This window comes from Bubalus kerabau, chromosome 1 (assembly GCF_029407905.1).
Source record: "Bubalus kerabau isolate K-KA32 ecotype Philippines breed swamp buffalo chromosome 1, PCC_UOA_SB_1v2, whole genome shotgun sequence".
NCBI lineage: Eukaryota > Metazoa > Chordata > Mammalia > Artiodactyla > Bovidae > Bubalus > Bubalus kerabau.
Genome location: NC_073624.1, coordinates 36,198,354 through 36,221,897, shown reverse-complemented (window position 1 = coordinate 36,221,897; position 23,544 = coordinate 36,198,354). Strand labels below are relative to the sequence as shown.

Here is a 23,544-nt window from a genome sequence, read left to right as displayed (position 1 = left end):
CACCAACTCCCGGAGTTCACTCAGACTCATGTCCATCGAGTCAGTGATGCCATCCAGCCATCTCATCCTCTGTCGTCCCCTTCTCCTCCTGCCCCCAATCCCTCCCAACATCAGAGTCTTTTCCAATGAGTCAACTCTTCGCATGAGGTGGCCAGAGTACTGGAGTTTCAGCTTTAGCATCATTCCCTCCAAAGAAATCCCAGGGCTGTTCTCCTTCAGAATGGACTGGTTGCATCTCCTTGCAGTCCAAGGGACTCACAAGAGTCTTCTCCAACACCACTGTTCAAATGCATCAATTCTTTGGCGCTCAGCCTTCTTCACAGTCCAACTCTCACATCCATACATGACCACAGGAAAAACCATAGCCTTGACTAGACGAACCTTTGTTGGCAAAGCAATGTCTCTGCTTTTCAATATGCTATCTAGGTTGGTCATAACTTTCCTTCCAAGGAGTAAGCGTCTTTTAATTTCATGGTTGCAGTCACCATCTGTAGTGATTTTGGAGCCCAGAAAAATAAAGTCTGACACTGTTTCCACTGTTTCCCCATCTATTTCCCATGAAGTGATGGGACCGGATGCCATGATCTTCGTTTTCTGAATGTTGAGCTTTAAGCCAACTTTTTCACTCTCCACTTTCACTTTCATCAAGAGGGTTTTGAGTTCTCTTCACTTTCTGCCATAAGGGTGGTGTCATCTGCATATCTGAGGTGATTGATATTTCTCCCGGCAATCTTGATTCCAGCTTGTGTTTCTTCCAGTCCAGCATTTCTCATGATGTACTCTGCATATAAGTTAAATAAGCAGGGTGACAATATGCAGCCTTGACGAACTCCTTTTCCTATTTGGAACCAGTCTGTTGTTCCATGTCCAGTTCTATCTGTTGCTTCCTGACCTGCATACAAATTTCTCAAGAGGCAGGTCAGGTGGTCTGGTATTCCCATCTCTTTCAGAATTTTCCACAGTTTATTGTGATCCACACAGTCAAAGGCTTTGGCATAGTCAATAAAGCAGAAATAGATGTTTTTCTGGAACTCTCTTGCTTTTTCCATGATCCAGCGGATGTTGGCAATTTGATCTCTGGTTCCTCTGCCTTTTCTAAAACCAGCTTGAACATCAGGAAGTTCACGGTTCACATATTGCTGAAGCCTGGCTGGGAGAATTTTGAGCATTACTTTACTAGCATGTGAGATGAGTGCAATTGTGTGGTAGTTTGAGCATTCTTTGGCATTGCCTTTCTTAGGGATTGGAATGAAAACTGACCTTTTCCAGTCCTGTGGCCACTGCTGAGTTTTCCAAATTTGCTGGCATATTGAGTGCAGCACTTTCAGAGCATCGTCTTTCAGGATTTGGAATAGCTCTACTGGAATTCCATCACCTCCACTAGCTTTGTTCATAGTGATGCTTTCTAAGGCCCACTTGACTTCACAGCCAGGATGTCTGGCTCTAGGTCAGTGATCACTCCATCGTGATTATCTGGGTTGTGAAGATCTTTTTTGTACAGTTCTTCTGTGTATTCTTGCCACCTCTTCTTAATATCTTTTGCTTCTGTTAGGTCCATACCATTTCTGTCCTTTATCGAGCTCATCTTTGCATGAAATGTTCCTTTGGTATCTCTGATTTTCTTGAAGAGGTCTCTAGTCTTTCCCATTCTGTTGTTTTCCTCTATTTCTTTGCATTGATCGGTGAAGAAGGCTTTCTTATTTCTTCTTGCTATTCTTCGGAACTCTGCATTCAGATGTTTATATCTTTCCTTTTTTCCTTTGCTTTTCGCTTCTCTTCTTTTCACAACTATTTGTAAGGCCTCCCCAGACAGCCATTTTGCTTTTTTGCATTTCTTTTCTATGGGAATGGTCTTGATCCCTGTCTCCTGTACAATGTCACAAACCTCATTCCATAGTTCATCAGGCACTCTATCTATCAGATCTAGGCCCTTAAATCTATTTCTCACTTCCACTGTATAATCATAAGGGCTTTGATTTAGGTCATACATGAATGGTCTAGTGGTTTTCCCTACTTTCTTCAATTTAAGTCTGAATTTGGCAATAAGGAGTTCATGGTCTGAGCCACATTTGCTATGAAAAATAGAATGGCAGTTTCTCAAAAATTAAACATATGATTTATCATCAGTTCAGTTCAGTCTCTCAGTCGTGTCTGACTCCTTGCAACCCCATGAACTGCAGCACGTCAGGCCTCCCTGTCCATCAACAACTGCCGGAGTCTACCCATACCCATGACCATTGAGTTGGTGATGCCATCCAACCATCTCAACCTCTGTCATCCCCCTCACCTCCTGCCCTCAATCTTTCCCAGCATCAGCATCTTTTCCAATGAGTCAGCTCTTCGCATCAGGTGGCCAAAGTATTGCATAGGACCCAACAATTCCACTTCTGTGTATATATCCAAAAGAACTGAAAGTGAGATCTCATAGAGATAATTATACACCCATGTTTATAATAGTATTAAGCACAACAGCCAAGAGGTGGAAGCATTGATAGATTAATAGATAAAACCTGGTATATGTAATATAATGAATTATTATCAGCTTTATAAAGGAAGGAAGCTTTGACATATGCCACAACATGGATGATTCTTGAGGCGATTATGCGAAGTGAAATAAATCATTAACCAAAAGACAGACACTACAGGATTTCACTTATGTGAGATACTTAGGGTAGTTAAAAACATAAGAGACAGAAAGTAGAATGGTAGTTGCCAGGGGCTAGGGCACAGAGGGAAGGGATCTTGTTTAATGGGCATAGAGTTTTAGTTTTGCATGCTGCGAAGGATTCTGGAGATGACAGGTGCAATATTGTGAACATATCTAACCCTGTGAGCTGCCGTCTGAAAAATGGCTAAAGTGCTGAATTTTATGTTATGTATGTACTTCATTAGATTAACCATTAAAAAGAAATTATGGAGGATTAGGTGACAAAGAAGACCTGGGCCCAGGCAAGGACCTTAATTGCTAAGTTGTTCAACAAAGATGTGCCTGAGATGTGAGCAGTGCATTGGAGCCAGTCCTGTCCAAAGCCATGGAGAGAGCTCTGCAGGCCGAGGAATTTGCACATATAAATAAATCCCTGGGCTGAAGAAGAGCTGCGTTAAATGAAAAGGAAGTCAATGTGACAGCAACATTGTAGCGGGTGATGTACTTGGGGCTGGTCCTAGAAGAACCAGTGGACATGGAAAGGTTTTGGACTGCTTTATTATTGTTATTCTTTAGCTTCATTTGAAAGGAGATCACAAACTTTATGTATTTATTTGGCTGTACTGGGTCTTAGCTGTGGCATGCAGAATCCTCGGTGTTCTTCATTGCAGCATGTGGAATCTTCAGTTGTGCCATGCGAACTCTAAGTCGTGGATTCCCTGACCAGAGATGGAACCCGGGCCCCCTGCATTGGGAGCTCGAAGTCTTAACCATTGGAGCACCAGCGAAGTCCCTATCACAAACTCTAGAGTACTCATTTTGCTTCAGAACTATTAATTGGCATACCTATTAGTGTCATTAGCATCACCAACTCAATCGATACGAGTTGCAGGAAACTCCCAGAGACAGTGAAGGACAGGGAAGCTTGGCACAAAGCAGTCCATGAGGTCACAAAGAGTTGTACATGGCTTAGCAACTGCACAACAACAACAACATTAATGTCATGATTCAAGGATCTCTTATTGCACAATTAAAAACAAATATCAGAAGTGGTGTGTTAATTTGGTGAGATTTCATCTTTATTTATCAGCTATATTATTTCTGGAACGACTGCAGCCTGAAAGAATTTCCCTTTGTACCTGTCTACCTTGGTAAATACTAGTGAACCCTTACATAAAACAGTGCATACATTTTATACTTGAAACTACTTCAAAGTGTCTCTGGAAGTTTTCTGCGGCCAGATCAGTTCATCAGTCCTCACCCCAGGGATTTGAGAAACTCGGGAGTTTAAGCAATTATTATTGCTAACTTTGCTGAAAGTTGTCTAGCACTGCAATTGGCAGTGCCAATTCATGACAAATAGTTTAAAACTGTAGTCACATCCTAGAGTGTTAACATACAGAATTTAGAAGTTTATCAAAATGGTAGCTGTCATCATTTAAATACATTTTCTTAAGGGAAGCAGAAGTTGCTAAAATTAAATTGTTGCTATTGTTAAATACCCCTTATACATTGATTTTCTTTGATGGAAAAAGCCATTAGTTAAAGTGTTCATAATCCTAAAGATATGTTTATCTACTTTAATAGAATAATACATTTATACTATATTCTGCATCATATATATTTTTTCTATTTCAAATGAGTTCTACTTTGAATTATTATTCTCTGTTCTTCGGAGTTCAGAATGGCAAAGCAGTACTGAAAGATCTTATCTGACCTTTCTCACCCAGTTCTCATCTGATTTTGTCACAGATTATCAATAATGTGGAAAATTCTGGGAAAATTAAGCCAGTTTCACTGATGATGTTCATTCCTCCATATTTCAGTAGAGAGACCTGAACCTATGAGACTGGGAGACCTGAACCTGGGAGGCTGGACCTATGACTTTGTGGAAGAGCAGAAATAGATGTGTAACAGGATGAGATGTACATGGAAACTTCAAGTTGATGAAGAGTAACTGTGTTTGGACCAAACACTGAAATAGGGCTGTATGAGTGATTTGTGGAGCTAAATAAACAGAATACTTTCCTGGTCTGCCTTGTTTACACTAAATGTGCAATACTGGAACAGAAGGAATAGGTAGGCTTAAAGAGCAGCAGAACAAGTGTGCAACTAATATGAATAAACTCCATATCAAGCTAGTAGAACCTGAGGGTTATACATCCTCCTTCATGGCAGTTTTATTCATGTCTATTCATTCATATTTAGTATATGCCATTTAACAATAAGTATTTCAAGAGAGATAATGAGGATGGAAATATTTAATATTTTAAAGTACTTTGAGGTCACAGAATAAGTGGTTAAGTCCAATAATCGTTATCAATAATTCTTTTAGAATTATCAACATTAATTTTGCACTTTTTCATTTCGAGTGTCAATATTATAGTTTTGTTATTGAAACTACTTCTGGTAATAATTCATATAATCAATAACAGGTAAAGGGTTGTAAAGCCCATGACTCTGTTCTCAATGAGATTTTTAACGTTTGGAAGATCCAATTGACATGTGAAACAGTAGAACAAGAAAGTACTCTTTGGCTGGCTGTGCGGAGGGAAAGTAGCTGAGAAAAGGGGTTTAGTGGCTGGAGTCCCTGGAGGGGGTTCAGGCACTTAGAAATTGAGCTGGGCCTTGGGGTCTGTGTGGTCAGATATAAGTGCTGAGGATTTGGCCTTCTGAAGTGTTAGAAAGAAAGTGAAAGCTCTGTGAACTTTTAGTATTTATAACTTGTCTGTGAATGTTGCATTCTTTCCTACAATATAACTGTGTTCATGCTAAAATAAAATACTGTTTGTATTCTATTCAGATTATTTCACTTTGTTTTCCTAGTCTGATACACCAGGAAGTTATGGCCCATCTCACCCATGGTATTCTCTTACCCCATCCCAGCTCCACACACCCTCAGGAGTCTGACACTCCAGTTGGAGAAGCATGGCTCTATAGAATCACAGTGCATTTAAACAGAAGAGCCTTTACTGGGCCATTAGCATGTTATCAGACTGAGTAAATAGGAGTATCTTGAGTCATTAAAAGACTCTCTTACCATATGGTATGTGTACACATTCTTTTGTACAAGTTTGACGGGCTTTCTAAGCAGCCTAGGTTTCCTCTTTATACGGTAAAACTGGGGCCCAGATGGTTTCATTTGCTGATAAGAGCACCTTTCAATCCTATGCTGTATGATTAGGTACAAAATCAACATCCTCCCTAGTTTTGCTTGTTAAAGTACAAGCCTTTGTTTTGTGTTTCCGCCTGAAGCCTTTTTGACCTTTGTCAAAAATATTTCTGTTATTCTGAGCACATTGATGTGCTCTAAAAAAAGACCACCCAAGCACATCCCTTTCAGTTGGCCAATTCCACTTAAGATGAGCAGCACAGAAGCCTGATGAGAACTATAGAGTTATTTGAATGTTTGAAAAAGGATGCATCTCTTTCATCAGCTCACAGAGGCAGGTCTCTCTGACTTTGTGTCATCATGTTAACCTGTGTGACACAGTGGTTGTGCATGCATGCATGCTAAATCACTTCAGTTGTGTCCGACTCTATGTGACCTTATGGGCTGTAGCCAGCCAGGCTCCTCTGTCCATGGGATTCTCCAGGCAAGAATAGGGAGTGGGTTGCCATGCCCTCCTCCAGGGGATCTTCCCGACCCAGGGATCGAACCTCCATCTCTTATGTCTCCTGCATTTGTAGGCAGATTTTTTACGACTATCGCCACCATCTGCTCTCATCTCCAGTTTGGAAACTCGGCCCATGTGTTCAGAGGAAGCAGTAAGCCTTGGTGAGGCTGTATCTGCTCCCTTATATTGTTTCTATTTATTTCAAACACCAAATTGCAAGCTGTCCAAGGAGCAATGAGGGTGGAAAGGATAGGAACATAAAGGGATTTTAAAGGTGCCACTGAGTCCTGCTTGATGATCATGACAACTTATTCTCGAGCATCTAAATTGTTTAGTTCTCCAAAGTTATAAAGTCGTACTAAAACTGATTTGCCGATAACAGCCAAGGTATTAATAACAATGTACACAACATACAGTTGTCTTCCTGGCCACAATAGTGCTTCCCCTGTGCCCACCAATATTTCCTTTTCTCCATGGTCTATTTCTCTCTTTGAGGGATCCTTAACCCTCAAAGCAGCCCCTCGAACTTTTTACCTGTGACCAAGAGCAGCTTGTTTTTTGGCAGGAATATTCATTTAGCTGTTTCTTTAGGCAATATTTATTAAGTATCTGCTATATGCCTATATTGTCCTTAGTGTTGGGGATATAACTGTGAATAAGATAGAATCCACCAAACGTGATGCTCAGAGAAGATTAAAGGCAGAGCCAAAGACATATTATAATACCCTAGTTCAGTTCTAGCTCAAAAGATATATATATCTTTTGTGTCCTCATTTTGTCTTCCCTTAATGGACTGCAGCTCAGATAGAAAAGGGCATGAGTTGGAAGAAAGGAGAGCCAAGGAGCAGGCTGATTTATCCTGCATCTTTTTTCCTTATGTTGCCATGACCTTGATTCAAAGATTATAAGGAATAGGGGATAAATTGCAGAGGGAAGAACCAGTAAAGAAGTGATGCAGGCAGACCTGTCATAGGGAGTAGAAAACAAAGATGGTGAGTAGGAAGCCAAGCCCAGTCCAGGAGACTCTATAAGCCATTGGTCTGACACATTTCACCTGACACTTTAGATCCATAATGTGTTAACCTTTTCCTTCTCTACATTTTCTTTTTGAAATGAAAGGAGATGACTATTGAACTTGCTTTCTAGAACAATTGAGTTACTAGTTGTAAATGGTGGCATTCAAACCACAAGCATAAATGATATTAAGCAGGTACTAGGGAAACACATGGGGTGAGATGAGTTTGATGTGGATAGAGGGAAGTGCAGGTATGGGGAAGTAATGAATCTAGAAAATTTGGTATTGCTTAGATAAGAAACCTTGTAATACACCATTCAGTGTTCTATTTTGAATGCTATGGGGATCCTTTAAATAAATACAAAATATTTGAATGATAGTCAGAATCACAGTTTAGATAGATCAATCTGTTTGCATTGAGGGGGGCTAGATGAAAGGATAGAAAGGCCAGTTAGGAGGCTCTTGAAGTGGCCCAAACAAGAAGTAAGTTTCTAAATTAAGACAGTGGCAGGAGAAATAGATAATAGGGAAAATATATGAGATATTACATATCTATAATCTATGAGACTTACTGACCAATTAGATACAGAGGAGAGGGGGAAGTCCTAGGATTATGTCAAAGTATCTGATATCGGTAACGAGGAACATTAATATTTTAATAGCAAATAAAGAAACAAGTTTGACTAGATGATATAACTGGTTCAGTTGAAGACAGAGTAAATTTGTGATGCATGCAAGACATTTGTTTGAAGATATCTAGTTTAAAAAAAAAAAGGAGATATTTAGGTCTGGATTTCAGGAAGAAGTCTAGGTTGGAGGGGTAGATTTTTTTAGAAATTGGTGATTAAAGAGTTTGGTTGATGTCACTAAGAGTGACTGTACAGAGTGAAAAAAGAAGAGAATCAAAACTAGAGACCCAGGAAATATTGCCTTTAAGTTATGTTAAGATTATAAAATGAATAGGATCTGAAGGTCTTAGGTATAACATGGTGACTACAGTTAATAATTTTGTATTGTATAATTAAAATTTGCTAAAAGAATAGAACCTCAATGTTCTCACCAAAAAAAAAAAAAAATAAATAAATAGGTGAGGTGATGCATGTGTTAATTAACTTGATGAGGGGAATCCTTTTGCAGTGAGTACCTATATCAAATCATCACGTTGTAAACTCCAAATATCTTACAATTTTATTTTTAAATTATACCTCCATAAAGCTGAAGAAATAAAATAGTTAGGAGAAGGAAAAAACAGAATCAAGCAAAGTATATGGGCTGATATGAGAACTTAATCACAGTGTTTGAGGTTTAGAATTTGAGAGCTCCAACAAGTTCTGGGCACAATGAATTAAAAACAAACCTTAGCTATATAGCCAATATTTTATAATAATTATTAATGTTGTTTAGTCGCTCAGTCATGTCCAACTCTTTGTGACCCCATGGACTGTAGCCCTCCAGGCTCCTCTGTCCATGGAATTCACCAGGCAAAAATACTGGAGTGGGTTGCCATTTCCTTCTCCAGGGGATCTTTCTCACCCAGAGACTGAACCTTAGTCTCCTGCAAAGCCAGGCGGACTCTCTACCCCTGAGCCACCTGTGAAGGCCTGTATTATTCACAAATGGAATGTAATGTTTAAAAATTATGAATCACTGTGTTATATACCTGAAACGTATCTAATACTATATATCAGCTATGCCTCAATAAGGAAATTAAAAAAAAAAATTGGAAACAACCCTTCAAACAGTATGGTGTATTAGCTTAGGACCTGGTTTTAAAAGAATTGGGGTAGTTTATGTGTCAGTTGGGCACCAATTAGGAAAACAGAGTCCATGTCAGATAGTTCAATAGAAGAAATTTAAGAAACTGAATTAATATAGTTAAAATGGGAGATTTTCCATAATAGGAAGCAGCTGTCAACTTTAGAGATGGAGAAACCAAGGGAGGAGACAGTATTACCAGAACTCAGGAGCCAAGGCTGTCCAGTGGCGGCTCCCCTCAGAGGGAGGGCCTTGTGGGAACTAGATCCCTGCAAGGAAGTGCAGCTATTGTTAGAGATGCTTCCTGAAGCAAAGAGAAGGTTTCTCTCTCCTCACACCTTACTTTATTCCTCCAGTTCCTCTCATTGGACAAATCTTGTTTATTAATACGTAAACCAGCAATGGACCCTGAAGAAATATTATATGTGAGATTTAACCCCCTATGGTATAGAGCAGGGAGGGAGTCTGAGAACAGACAATTGACAGACACATCTCTGAGTAGATTTTTTTTTAAATTGTGATTATAAAAGTAGAGAGCCAATAAGATTCAATGTTTGATTTTTTAAAAATTATTAATCAGGTGCTTTTGTTTCCACTTTACCTTATCAAACTAAAATTCTATTACAAGTGGATTCCTAATCATCTTTTAAAATTATCCCACAACATAAGGACTTTGATATCATGACATTTCTATAAGGCTGTGCCTTTTTCCTAGGTTAGTAGGGACTAACCAGAAAAAAAAAAAGCAAAACTGATATTTGATTGCCTAAATGGCTATTAGGGCAGGACCACCGGGCACACGAAATTTGTACAATGGATCAGTGTTCTCACTGAGTCTTCTCCCTGGATTCAACTGCCTCGGTGGGGATGCACACTTCGTAAAAATGAACTAATAAAAAATCTTTCCGACAATTAGGCTTCCCTTGCTGGGCTTAAAATAAGGGAGTGCGCGGCTCTGTATTAAAAGGTGTGCTCTTGATATACTCTTTTTTTTGAGGTTCTCAATCAAAGGGCTCTGCTTTTTAGTAAGACCTTTAAACAGCATCAGCCTTTCCCTCAAAAGAGAAAGGCTAAAAAGAGTGCCAGACTCAATTGAACTTAACAGAAAATCCATTGGTGACCAATGAAGCAGAAAGGATGTGCTCAAATCGCTGGGTTGAACGCTCTGTTGTATAGATCAGACAAGCCCATTTAGTGTCTACTGGTTCACACAGAGTCAGACACTTGTTCACCAGCTTTACCTCCCAGATATTTTAATGGTAGTGTTTACCAGGTTTAGTGGGAAACCAATGAACAAAAAAATGTATAGGTAGATTAACTGGGTCAAGCTAGTTTCTTGCTTGGGTTTTAATTCCCTGCGTAGTGAATACAGTGCCAAAGCTTTGCTATAGTAATATCATAGGGAGTCGTGTTTATTTGGCTCAGACTAAATATTTAGTCTAAGATGATGTTAGGGGGGTGACCAGGTGGCGCTAGTGGTAAAAGAACCTGCCTGCCAGTGCAGGAGATTTAAGAGACACAGGTTCAATCCCTGGGTCAGGAAGATGCCCTGGAGAAGGACATGGCAACCCACTCCAGTATTCTTGGCTGGAGAATCCCATGGATAGAGGAGCCTGGCGGGGTACAGTCCATGGGGTTGCAAGAGTTGGACACGACTCAAGTGATTTAGCATGCATGCAAGATTATCTTAAAATACCCATTCTGTAAATACATTACTTTTCAAAGCAGTTTATTAGATAATATTTATTACTACGAAAGAGTGTGAATTAACTGATATGATGATTTAAAAACAAACAGGAAACCCCTTGTATGCTGTCTTAGCCTGGGTTCCTCAGAAAAAGACTCTGAGAGGGAGATGTTCAGGCAGTTTATGGAGGAGGCTCTCGGAATATCTGTGAGAGATGAGGCAACCAAGATTAGTCAGAGGCTGGTATGATCTGCAAGCTAATCCCTTCGAAGTTTTCCCTTTGAGGCAAGGGGGCTGAGCCCCTGTACCACCGGCCCCACTCCCTCACATCCAGATATTGGGTATTGGCTGGCTGTTAGTAAAGAATCTGCCTGCACTGTAGGACACCTGAATTTGATCCCTGAGTCAGGAAGATCCCCTGGAGAAGGAAATGGGTGCTCACTCCAATATCTTGCCTGGAGAATCCCATGGATAGAGGAGCCTGGTGGGATTCAGTCCAAGGGGTTGCAAGAGTCAGACATGACTTAGCAACTAAACCATCACCACCACAGTGCTGGAGAGGACATTACCTGGTTAAGGCAGTTCCTTCAGCTGGGGGAAATTCTGTTTTCCAGAAGTGACTCAACTGTGAGCCTTCTGCAGCCAGCTTTTCTCACAGCTGGGCAAATGACTGCCTGGATCCTAAAGGGGACCTTTGTGGCACATTACAGCAGCCCCTAAATCTGATTATTACCTTGTTCCAAATGTCCACTTGCCCTGTTGTTGTTGTTCAGCTGCTTAGTCGTGTCCAACTCTCTGTGTCCCTATGGACTGCAGCATGCCAGGCTTCCACATCCTTCACTGTCTACCTGAGTCTGCTCAAACTCATATCCATTGAGTCAGTGATGCCTTCCAAACCTCTCATCTTCTGTCATCCTCTTCTCCTGCCCTCAGTCTTTCCCAGCATCAGGGTCTTTTCCAATGAGTCAGCTCTTTGCATTAGATGGCCAGAGAGTACTGGAGTTTCAGCTTCGGCATCAGTCCTTACAGTGAATATTCAGGGTTGATTTTTTTTAGGATTGACTGGTTGGATCTCCTTGCTATCTAAGGGACTCTAAGAGTCTTCTCCAGCAGCACAGTTTGAAAGCATCAATTCTTTGGTGCTCAGTCTTCTTTATGTCGAACTCTCAGATCCATATAAGACTACTGAAAAAATATCTGCTTCTGCAATTCCATTGTGAGTTACCAGCATTGGGAGGCTGTACTGATACAGTTACCACATAATGGTGTCCTTCTGTACAGTTATTTCTGTGATCCATTTTCCTCATTTTATCCAGTGATAAATGCAAATCTGACGCTATCACTCCTGTAAAGAACCCGTCAGTGGCCCCTGTTGCACTCTCAGTAAACACCCAACTCCCTAACAAAACTTGAAGTTGCTGGCCCTGACTAATAAACACCCTGCCCTTCTCACCTCAGGGCCTTTGCACATGTTGTACCTTCTGCCTTAATGGCTCCATGGCTCCATCTGCTTAGATGGCTTTCTGCTGTGTCTCAACATACTCATGCCCCATTGGCTCCTACTTCAATATCCGTCCAAGCCCAAAGGGCTTGCCGTGAATCCTTCTTGGTTCTCCAGAGTGGGGTGCAATTCTTGTCCCCTACCCTCCATACTTCCCACTGCACTGCTTCCTGTCCTGTCCCTTCCTCAGTCACTGTATGCTCTGTTACTGTGTGTGACAGACAGATCCAGAGAGGTGCAGGGACAGGGGAAGACCCAGGCTGCTTATCTGTATAATGTCTGTTTCTGCCAGTAGACTGTAAGTTCCAGAACAGGGAACCTGACTGCTTTGCTCAGCACCGCACCTGACCCCAAGCATACTGCCTGGCACGCAGTACCTGATCATCCAGAGTTTGTGGAGTAAAGAATGAATAGTCAACCAGAAATTAAAATCCAGACATGACTCTGGTCAACCTGAAAAGTACAGGGTGATATTCAAGTGCCAGAGAATTAAACATCAGCTTTTATTTCCTGATTATAGGTCCAAAAGAGTTATTTCATTTTTCTACATTTCCCTGTATTTCTGGTCTTGACCTCATTCTTTTTAGAATATATACATATGTGTACACATATGCATAGATATGCATGTATCTGCATGTATTCTATATGTACAGAATAGGGAATAAATTTTACGTGAAGAATAGATCATGCACTCATTTGGTCTAGTCTTCTTTTATAGGTATCTTGACCTTTTAGCTTTTTAACACATCCTATTGATAAAGAATCTTTCTGCAATGTGGAAGATGCAGAAGATTTTCGTTCAGTCCCTGGGTCGGGAAGATCCCCTGGAGGAGGAAATGGCAGCCCACTCCAGGATCCTTGCCTGAAAAATCCCATGAACAGAGAAGCCTGGCAGGCTACAGTAATTGGGATCTCAAAAGAGTCAGACCTGACTTAGCGAGTAAACAGCAAAGAATTTCAAATAGCTTGTATATATAAAGTGTAGGCAATAATCAAAATATCTAAGTAAATCATCAATAAAGTAAAATATTTATAATAGCTATAAAATCAATTTTATAAATGTGAATGCTTATAAATTCCAGCCTTGATATTAAATAATGCTGAGAATGAGTCAGTGATGCAGGATTTTACAGGATTTATATTCAACTAGGTAAAGCTTCCGTTATTTATATTTGCATTTCAAAAACCAGGGAAAGGAAACATCTTTGACATCCTTTAAATAAGTGATTTTTATGTTCTACTCCTTTAATTTTTACGTTTAAAAAAACATGAAGTACATCTCAGTCTAGTTGAAATAACTCACTTTTTTTATGCAAAAAATTTTTGTTTTGTTACCTTCTAAATACATGTGATTCCGGAAAGTTCTTGCATCGTTTCTTAATCCCAAATAATTCTACATGCAATTTATATTGCGTGGCCTGTTTAGTTTGTTTGATAAAAAGCAGGTTTAATAAAGTTTCAGTGCCTTAAAGGATTTACCCATTAGCAAAAATTTTCTTTCCTGCTCTAGTGGCAATGTCATTTTCTAGAACTCAAGTAGTACATGTCTCCCAAGCCAAAAGGAGGCAATGTGAGAGCCCCCATCTTTTAAGTCAGATTCAGAGAGATAGAAAGCCAATAAACTGGATAACGGTGTTAATACATCTGAGACTTGTGAACTGGAAATAGTGTCTGATTAAAGAACTTACAAGAAGTAAGGTGTCCTTCACATCCTCAGATTCTGAAAGCTATGTCAAGAAAAGAAACTTTGTTAGTATTTTTCCTAGAGATGTAACTGTCTTTGATTTTTCCAAAACACTAAGTGGGTGATTATTGGTTAAGCTTTGCAGTTATGATGATCTGATTGTCATTTAAATCATCAACTGCAGCAGAAAATCCTGAACTCTCAGACTCTTTGACTTTCCTTGTAGTAAATATCTAAGTGTGGCTTACCTGAGACTTGCACTGCTTTCATTTGATGTGTAACACCACAAAAAAGTTTTTATTTTGGTTGACACAGCTCCTTTTATAAAATTTGTTTGCTTGGAAAATGCCCAGAGATTTTCATTTGACTGGGAGATGTCTGGGCCCCATCTTCATTCTTTGCGCCACTTGGTTTCTCATTCATACAAGAGGATTGGACTCACTGCTCTGGAGTGATAGCCGTACCTACAGGTTGTTCCCTCCTCTCTTATACCGCTTCTCAGATAGTTTAGTTTTATTCTTATGTCTTAGGCCTCTAACAGGAAGGAGAATTTTCTTTTCTAGGGGGCATACTCTATGTAGGTAGATTTATATTATACATACATTATGGAAGTAAGAATTACTACCATTAAGAGATTCTTAAGTGACTGAGCGACTGAACGGAGCTGAACTGAACCGAAGTGCTTAAATACTATATTCAGTTGCATTTGAATGATCTGAGTCTCCATGCAAAAATTTCCTATTTGATTTGCTTTCTTCTCAGTGAATGTCCTAAATGGAGGTTCTTTGATCTTGACCCCTGGATTTCAGAACAAGTCTTGGTATAGCTTTGAATCATTGTCTGAATCATTTGACATAAAAAAATCACATCCCTATGTTTTATTTATTTCCAAGTCTAAATTTAGGAAATAGTTGTGAATTTCATGTTTTTGCCGAGAAAATTTTAATTTTACTGATACATAAAGGGTAATATTCCTAACCTGGAACCAGTAGCTATTGAAAATATACTTGATAAAATACTCACATTCCTATTTTTTTAATAACTTTTTGTTTTACTAAAACAATAAGAGTTCACAGTGGAATTAGAAAGTTTGGGATAAATCAAAGGCAGAAAATGTAAAGCACACAAATCCCATTTGTCAGTAACACTTAACCTCTTAGTAAATTCCATAGGCTACTTTAAAAGTTTCAAGCTTTCTTCATTCATGGCACCCTCAGTATTTCAGTCATTTCTTTCTGGTACTTTACACCAATATAAATTATGTTTTTTATGTTAGGTCCAAGCCATCTAATAGTAGTAGCTCACACAGTGTCCAAGAGGTGTTGCTGTTTCTCTTGAAATTTTAAAATATCCTGGGGGGCTCTTGTGAGCTCATTGCACACATTCCTAATTCTTGAGATTATATTGAAAAGTTGGCTAATGAAAACAGAAGTTGTAAATAACATCTACAAAGAATGTGACCAGTCTTTTTATATATGGAGTTAAGGACAGCCATAAAATAGTGAGGCTTATAGTCAATGTCACAATTTAAATTTTCTGTACATTTCTTGGTGTCACCTGTCTGTCCTTCATGCCAGCACTCTCTTCCCAGTTGGAATCTTTCCCTTAAAAAGGATAAGCTTTCCATACCTTTTCCTGAATTTGATTAAATATTTTAATTCTTACACGTACATATGCCTTAAAGCATAGGGTTAAAAAGGTAGGCCTTGGAGCTCTGGGCCTGGATTTGAATCTAGTATCTTACTTACCCTCTGACCTCAAACAGGTAACTTAACTTCTCCCATTCTCAGTTTTCTCAGCTATCAAATAGGGATAGTAATAGTTGTTGAGAGGATTAAGTAAATTAATGTATATGATGCACTTGTAACAGTGCCTGTGCATGTGTGTGTGCTAAGTCGCCTCAGTTGTGTCTGACGCTTTGCGGCCCTTTGGACTGTAGCCTGCCAGACTCCTCTGTCCATGGGGATTCTCCAGGCAGGATTATTGAAGTGGGTTGTCATGCCCTCTTCCAGGGCAACTTCCCGACTCAGGGATTGAATCCACATCTCTTTTGTCTCCTGCATTGGCAGGCGGGTTCTTTACCACTAGCGCCACCTGAGAAGCCCCATAACAGCGCCTAGCACATGCTAAATGCTCAATAAAGGCTATTACTGCTGGTAATAAAATGAAAATAAAGACAGTGACCTCTCTTTAGAGATTGTTGGAATCAAGTAGTGGATGGAGAATGATTTGGGAAGGAAGAACCTCACCACCTCCCCCTTCTGCCACTTTCCCATCTCTGTAATAGCTACAAGGTGGCTGCATATTGTAAAGATTTACATCTCTTAGTCTTGAAGAATTTTGAGATGGTAGAAAAAGGAGTTTCTCTTTCATGATGCTAAGGAATTCATTGCTGTGGTTTGCAGCATCAGGATGGGTGAAATGGAGACACAAGAGCTAAGATCTAAGGATTTTTTTTTCATAACAGTTATGTTTATCTTTTTAGGATAAAAAAATTACTTTCACATTTTAGACAGTTTGGAAAATAATGAATAATGTAAAAATCAAGACCCAGAGAAAAACCACTATAACTTTTTTATAGATATTTATTCCAGATCTCTTGATTTTTTAATATATTTGGGATCATAAGTGTATATATATTATATATTGCATTTATCACAACTTATTTTGATCAATTTTCAGTGAAATGAAATATTCTTAGTCAATGAGACTCAGTGATTTGTCATCATGTAGATATATTCTGGTGTATAGGATGTATTCTTACTTGTATGACCATTCTCTTATGGGTAAGCATTTAAGGTGCTTATTCTAAATTACATCTTTGTGCATCAAACTTCATTTATAACTTTGATTATCTACTGAAGACAGATCATCAGAACTGGAACTACTAAATGACAATGGTACAGCGTTGTTCTTCAGAGTTTGGATGTCTTTCCGTGGGCAGTGTAAACTAGTGCCTCGTTCAGTGTCCCTTTGCCAAGCCTGGGCATTTGCAAAGTGATAGGCGCGGCGAGGTGTCCTTTTATTTTAATTTGACGCTTCTTTGATTTTTAGTGAAGCTTATATGTTTATTTCCATTTGTATTTCTTAGTCTGCGAGTTTTTCCTTTACATCCTTTGTCCACTTTTCTCTTGAGGTGTATTTTTGATGCAATTATAACTCCTCTTCATATATTAAAATTTCCCTTATATTTGTTATAAACATATTCTCAGTCTTTAACTTTTCATTTTTAGTGTACTCTGTTAATTTTTGTTTATGCATTGAAATCTCTATTTTTATTTCTTTGATTTCTTCTGTTGCTTTTGCATTCAGAAAATGTAAATGCATATACCCCTCACATATACGTCTAATTTTATTGTTAATTATTTATTTCATTTAATCCTTTTTTATTTATTATGACGTTAATATAACATTCATCCCAAACAGCTGTTTTCCCCATTCTGTTAGTTAAATCTGGAGAGAGAAATTGCAACCCACTCCAGTATTCTTGCCTGGAAAATCCCATGGACAGATGAGCCTGGTGGGCTACAGTCCATGGAGTCATATAGAGTCAGACACAACTGAGCACAGTAGTCGAATAATATGTCTATTAAGTTACTGCACATAGAAGAGGTGTTCCAGGGTTATAGTATTATATTAAATTGATTCCATTTTATTTTACTCTGTTGATCAGAGAGTACCCTTCTTTTCTGTCCCATTTCTACTTCTCCATGGTACCTAGTATCTCCTATTGGAGCTGTGATAGAGAAATTGGCTCACTTTCCAGATGCAGCCGTGTGTATTTATATTTTCACTTATGGTAGCTTCACCAGTCATTGCTTCTCCATCTGCTTACCATCTTCTAGAAACTTGGTGAGATCTTTTGGTAACAGATAGTCTTCTCTTATTCTTCAGTTCTGGGGTTTGTAACTTTTAAAACATGCCTTTACTTGAACTGCCCTGATGGTCCAGGGGTTAAGACTCTGCAGTTCTGATGCAAGGAGTGTAGGTTTGATCTCTGGTCAGGAAACTAAGATCTCACATCCTATAAGGTACAGCCAAAAAAAAAATGGTTTACTAATTTCAGTGGAATTTTAATAGAGGAGATGAATCAGATGAAATGATTGTGTTTAGATCTCTAGCATGTCTGGAAACTATAAACACACATATTTGAACATTTTTTATTTATTCATTCAAAATATATGCTTGCCATGTCTCTCATGTGTCAAACTACTTCCAAAGATAGAACCTTGAACTGAATCTAGGCTTCATGAGCTTTTGTTTAAGTGGTGCCTTGTAGATATATAATTAGGAAACTGGTTCTGTAGTGAAGCTGAGGCAAAATGTCATGGCCACATACTATTGAGAAAAGTAAAGAACTCTAAGCTAGACTTCAACAGTATGTGAACTGAGAACTTCCAGATGGATTTAGAAAAGGCAGGGAAACCAGAAATCAATTTGCCAACATCTGTTGGATCATAGAAAAAGCAAGAGAATTTCAGAAAAAACATCTACTTCTGCTTCAATGACTATGCTAAAGCCATTCTTAAAGAGATGGGAATACCAGACCACCTTACCTGCCTCCTGTGAAACCCATATGCAAGTCAAGAAGCGTCAGTTAGAACCAGACATGGAATAATGGACTGGTTCCAAATTGGGAAAGGTGTATGTCAAGGCTGTATATTGTCACCCTGCTTATTTACCTTATATGCAGAGTATATCATGTGAAATGCCAGGCTGGATGAAGCACAAGCCAGAACCAAGATTGCTGGGAGAAATATCAATAACCTCAGATATGCAGATGACACCACCCTTATGGCAGAAAGCGAAGAGGAACTAAAGAGCCTCTTGAAGGTGAAAGAGGAAAGTGAAAAATCCTGCTTAAAACTGAACATTCAAAAAACTAAGATCATGGCATCCAGTCATATCACTTCATGGCAAGTAGATGGGGAAACAACAGAAACAGTAAGAGATTTTATTTTCTTGGGCTCCAAAATCACTGCAGATGGTGACTGCAGCCATGAAATCAAAAGACACTTGCTCCTTGGAAGAAAAGTTATGACAACCTAAACAGTGTATTATAAAGCAGAGACATTACTTTGCTAACAAAGGTCTGTCGTCAAAGCTGTGGTTTTTTCAGTAGTCATGTATGGATGTGAGAGTTGGACCATAAAGAAGGCTGAGACCTAAGAATTTGATGCTTTTGAACTGTGGTGTTGGAGAAGATTCTTACAAGTCCCTTGGACTGCAAGGAAATCAAACCAAGTCAATTCGAAAGGAGATCAATCCTGAATATTCATTGGAAGGACTTATGCTGAAGCCGAAGCTGCAATACTTTGGCCACCTGATGTGAAGTGCTGACTCACTGGAAAAAACCCTGATGCTGGGAAAGATTGAGGGCAGGAGGAGAAGGGGGCGACAGAGGATGAGATGGTTGGATGCCATCACCGACTCAATGGACATGAGTTTGAGCAAGCTCTGGGAGATGGTGAAGGACAGGGAAGCCTGGTGTGCTGCAGTCCATCAGGTCACAAAGAGTTGGACACAACTGAGCTACTGAACAACAGCAAAAGGAGACCAAGGCAGGACTGATCCTAGAGAAATGAAGGTCCTGATTATGTTTCACATACGCAGCTGAACAGTCTCAGCTGTCCATCTATTACCATTTTAGAAAACAGCCTTCTTCCTGCCTGGATGGCCTAGGTCATATCCCCATTTAGCATGGTCTACTCCTCTTTATTCTTTATATCAAACATTTCTCATAGGTGTGCCTCTTAATAGACACATAATGTTGAATTTGTTTCTTAAGCCAACCCGAATATTTTTTTCCCTAAAGGGAAATTGAACTTTCCATTCATTGTCGTAATTGGTGTGTTAATCTTACTTGTCACAACTTCTTTTAGATCTGCATTTTCTATTTCTAATACCTTTCTTGCTTTCCTTTCTTTTTTGTTCTTTGTAATGCAGGGTGTGCTTATTTTATGTTTCCTTCAGTGATTTGGGAGTTATATATGTTATTTATAATTCTATTACTGGTTATCTTTAGGTTTTAAAATATGTGTTTGAAAAAGCATTTTTTTCCCTTGTGTTAAGTTAAGAACACATCACCAATGTTTGAATTCTACTTTTGTAAAATGAGCAGTTTGACATGCTTTCAACTCCCCCGACCTACTTCTAATCTTTTGTCAATGTAGAATCAGATACCACAGTCATTTTTATTTATTAATCTGAGTCATGCTAAACAACTAGATTGGACTAGTCAGGGAGAGAGATTTCTGTTTTAATGTAGTGAACTAATGTTTCTGCATTATTCATACACTAGTGACTTTCTTTAAAGTATAAATCTTATTAACATTTTAGTATGTAACAGGTAAGAACATGACAATCTCTAGGTTTGTCTTTCTTTTAAAGAGATGAAAGAAACCTTAAGGAGTTAAGCCTACATCTTAGACTTTATCCTTTGGAAATTAAATTTAATATCAATCAAATTATTTTTGTATGATTTTTAAACATGCTTTCTTGGGGCTTCCCACGTGGCACTAGTGGTAAAGATCTTACCTGCCAATGCAGAAGACATAAAAGATGTGAGTTTGATCCCTGGGTCCAGAAGATCGTCTGAGGAGGGCATGGCAACCCACTCCAGTATTCTTGCCTGGAGAATCCCATGGACAGAGGAGCCTGGCAGGCTGCAGTCCATGGAGTCACAAAAAGTTGGACATGACTGAAGTGACTTTGCATGTACCACAGTGCCACAGAGTCAACTAATTAGGCTTTTTAAAAACATCCTAAGAAAATCAACTTGAAATCTTGGCTTTACTTTTTGAATCAAGTGAGGGGGGCTTTAAAGACAAATATTTTTAAAGCGAAGGATAAAACATAGTTAAATAGTTTTTAGGCAAAATGTACTGATGATAATAAAGCTAGTTTGCATCTCCCACACCTCCGAAATTTGATTTATTCATGGCTAGTATGCCTTTAAAAATAATTTTGACTAAGCTTTTGCAATCAAGACAAGAGTGAAAGAGTTAAATAATTTTCCTTGCTACTCACTTTTTGTGTATATCTGAGTAGCAGCTCCACTACAGGGAGATGTGTGGAGGTAGAGAAATATCAAACCAAGCTTTTGCTCTCTGTGGATAATAAAAATTACCCACTTTCTCACAGATGTCAAATCTGGCAGATTTCCATAGAAAATTTGGATTGAATGTCAACTACCCAAATTATTTTAGTGTCTGCTGAAGTGTGTGCTTGGCAGGGATTTCAGCAGGAAAATAGGAAGTGGGTTTGAAAACATTAATAATATCTGAATACAACTCCTTAAGCTGATTGTTCCATAGATGAACCAAAGCATATATTGTCCCTTCTAACCAGAGCCCTCCAAGAAGTCCAGGTGGACACATTGTTAATGTTTCAAATGTAGACGTTAAGAGGAGGGCTTATTTAGGAAACAGGATTTGCTATCGACAGGGTAGATCTTTGCCTTCTCCTTGAATAGCTGAGACTGGCTATTTAACAGCTAAACATAGTACAAATGACACAAACACCATGTAGGCAACCAAGAGAACTTAGATTTTATTAGTTATAATTTCTGGACCAGTAGATGTTTTCAAAGTGTACTGAGGTTTGGTTAGAAGATCTGAGTTCTAACACTAACACTGACATTCAGAATCCTCCATCTCTCCAGCTCATCTGTTTCTTCATCTGTAAATCAAAGGGGATGTAATTGCATCATCTTTTGTCTTTAAAAATACTTTCAGCATATTTTGATCTGTGTTGATAAGGAAGAATGGAGATAACTTAATACCAGGTAAATCTAGTTGGTTTGTTTTCCATGAGAAGAAACAAAGCTCCTTTACTTAAGAAATTAAAACTGCAGTATATCAAGTAACATAAAATGAGTTCTGAGAAGTTATGCAATATCAAGGGATCAGCTTAATCATCACACGCATTCTAAATTTCTCTAAATCTGTCTATTGTTATTCATCATAAGTTCTCATCTTTCTTCTTCCAAATGTTTTCATTGTGCAGTTTGTTCATTCAGTCAATAAATATTTATTGAGCACTTATTATGTCCCAGACACTGTGCTAAATGTTAGGTAATGAACAAAAAAGGCACGACACTTTGCCTTCATGAAGTTTGCCTTCTAATGGGGAAAACAGATGACAACACAACCAAATGCAATTTTTACTGTCAGTCAGATAGTGATAGATGGAGAAAAGGGTATGTCTTATATGTGTTTGAATATATGTGTGTGCACACACATTTAAAATATGGTAGATAGAGAAATCTTTTCTGAGAAAGTGAAATTTAAGATGAGGACCGAAGAAGATGAGATAGAGAGTCATCTGAGTGAGGTGTATTTCAGGTAAAGACAGAGCAAATGCAAAACCCTTAGGCAGGAACATGCCAGGCTTTGCAACAGCAGTGCTTTATTCCCTGTCAATATGTTTTGTTGTCGTTGTTTAGTTTCTGAGTCATTTCTGACTCTTTTGTGACCCTATCGATTGTAGCCTGCCAGGCTCCTCTTTCCATGGGATTTCCCAGGGAAGAATACTAGAGTGGGTTGCCATTTTCTTCTCCATGAGAATGCTCAGTATACCCCAATTATTTGCCAATTGTCCTTTCTTTTCTCGTGAAATAGACATTGATAAGCATGTAGACACAAGCCCTATAATAAAATATATAGGAATCATGATACTTTGTTTAGGGCAGAGTGAGCCCTCGAGGAACGAGTAGTCAGTTGTATGCTGCTGCTGCTAAGTTGCTTCAGTCGTGTCTGACTCTGTATGATGCCATAGACGGCAGCCCGCCAGGCTCCTCTGTCCCTGGGATTCTCCAGGCAAGAATGCTGGAGTGGGTTGCCATTTCCTTCTCCAATGCATGCATGCATGCTAACTCACTTTAGTCATGTCCAACTCTGTGCGACCCCATGGACAGCAGCCCACCAGGCTCCTCTGTCCATGTAATTCTCTAGGCAAGAGTACTGGAGTGGGTTGCCATTTCCTTCTCCAAGTCAGTTGTATATGGGGAGTCAAAAGAGAATTCACACAAAGTCTGTTTCTACAAATTGTATCATAGATCGTTCTTAATACTTTTTATTTTTGCAGGTGCTCAAGTTAAGAACTTTAATATGGCTTTAAATATATAAGGAATGGTATGAATATGATGGAGAATTTTTCTTTAGTTTTGTGGGAAAAAGAAAAATGGAAGCAAATATTACTGGGTTCCCACTCTGTGCCAGATGTGCTCCACTGGGCACTTGGTACATGTGATCTTCTTTTGTTCTCATAAGAACAAACATGTTTCCTTGTTTTATAGATAGTGAACCTTGGGCTTTGAGAGGTAAAGAAGTTGTCTTCAAATTACAGAGTGAGTACATGGTTGAAGCAGTTTTCAAATTCAGGTCTTCTTCCTAACTCCTAATATGTATTTCCCTATCCTCACTTGTTCCTGGTTATATTGTCAAACGGGGACGTGAGATATAGTAACCAGTCCATTCTAAAGGAGATCAGTCCTAGGTGTTCATTGGAAGGACTGATGCTAAAGCTGAAACTCCAATACTTGGGCCACCTCATGCGAAGAGTTGACTCATTGGAAAAGACTCTGGTGCTGGGAGGGATTGGGGGCAGGAGGAGAAGGGGACGACAGAGGATGAGAT

At 39.0% G+C, this 23,544-nt stretch overlaps 1 protein-coding gene across 12 annotated transcripts in view; it reads left to right on the top strand.

Annotated features, from left to right (window-relative positions):
- The window catches only part of SOX5 (SRY-box transcription factor 5), a 1,162,090-nt gene that overhangs the window by 231,367 nt on the left and 907,179 nt on the right, over positions 1–23,544 (top strand). Inside the window, exon 4 of one of the 12 annotated variants that reach the window (XR_008711735.1) lies at positions 4,474–5,443. The exons of the other annotated variants lie outside the window; for them this stretch is intronic. The gene's annotated coding sequence lies outside the window, so the exon portion shown is untranslated. Of the gene's footprint in view, positions 1–4,473; positions 5,444–23,544 lie in introns of those variants that run through there. 12 annotated transcript variants of the gene reach the window in all.